Raw genomic sequence first — 1524 nt, 5'->3', positions numbered from 1 at the left:
CACATAGGTGCTCGTCCATTTGTACAACTTGGGCCACCAATAGTGGTGACTCACAGAGATGTACATTTTCTCACGACCGAGATGACCACTGGGTGGCATGTCGTGAGCCTCAAACGGCTTGGAGCGGAGCAGGTGGACCATGAACTTGACAAATGCATACTTCATCGCAAGTAGCTCTTTGTCATGAACTCGGTAGTTCGTCTCCGCAGCTCTGAGCTGTCGAGATTCAAACGCGATCACCTGATCTCGCCCCTCGGCGTCTGCTTGCAGCAGTGCACAGCCGATAACAAAGTCCAAAGCGTCACAGACGACGCTGAAAGGACGATCAGGGTCTGGCAGTGCCAGTATTGATGCATGCAGGATCATTGACCCCGTCAAAAGCCTCCTGATGTTTGGTGTTCCAACACCATTCCGCATCCTGTTTAAGGAGGAGCCGGGCCATTTCTGCGTAATTTACGCTGTACTTGTGCAAGTAATTGGGAAGACTAAGCCACTTACGCATCCCTTTCTGGTTCTTTGAAACCGGCCAATCTACAATGGCCTTGACCTTAGCGGGATCCGCTCAAAGGCCACGCTTCCCAATCGACACCGCTTTTAGATGAACGATGTGGTTCTCCTCATCTGTCCTCCAGTGCTCCGCACGACTGTGAACGAAAATGTCGTCAAAGTATGTCTGTGCATACACCCTGTGGGGCCTGAACAACTGCGTCACAAGACAATTAAACGTTGCTGATGCATTTGACAGCCCTTGCGGCATCACCAGCCACTCCCAGAGCATGCCGCTCGGAGTGCTTATCGCTTTCAGCGAAATGTCACTCGCTCTCATGAGCAATTGGTAACATCCATCTACCAAATCGAGTGTATTGTACTTCGTACATCCCACCATGTTGTTCTGAAGAACATCCTTTCTAGATTGGCGTTTGTACCGGAATGGTGGCAGCGTTGTGCTTTTTGTAAGCATGAGCAATACGCCACTTGCCGTTCGGCTTCCGAACACAAACGTGAGTGTAAAATGGGGAGACTTGCTCTCACGCACCATTCCTGCGTCGTGCTTCGCACGGAAAAAGCGTCAATGACGTTGCACTGCTCCTTGGGCAGGGACCATTGGCGTGTTACGCAGTATTTGGATTCCGGAACCAGGTCGATCTCATGACGCACACCTCGGACCGGAGGTGAGACCGATGGCGGGTCTTTGGAGATGACGTCTTGAAATTCCTTCACCAAAGGATAGTACGGATCCAAGATTTTCCGTAGGATCGACGATCCACTCTGTGCGTTAAGCACTCTCTTGGTGTCCCCCAAGAGAGCTTCATCCAAAAGCGATGACGAGATTATCTTCTCGTCCGTCGTACAATGACCACTTCGGCCAAATCACCTGCCTTCAAGGCACTGCCGAACTCTTCAAGGGACATCTCGTCTAGCTCAAGAAGAGCATCTACCGCAGGCATAGCCTCGAGGCGGACGTCGCCATCTTCCTTCCTCGTCATACCGTTGACGAGGGTGTATAACTGTGCACCGTCGTCT

Source organism: Plasmopara halstedii (assembly GCF_900000015.1).
Source record: "Plasmopara halstedii genome assembly, contig: Scaffold_3060, whole genome shotgun sequence".
Lineage (NCBI taxonomy): Eukaryota > Oomycota > Peronosporomycetes > Peronosporales > Peronosporaceae > Plasmopara > Plasmopara halstedii.
This window is presented reverse-complemented; position numbering follows the sequence as displayed.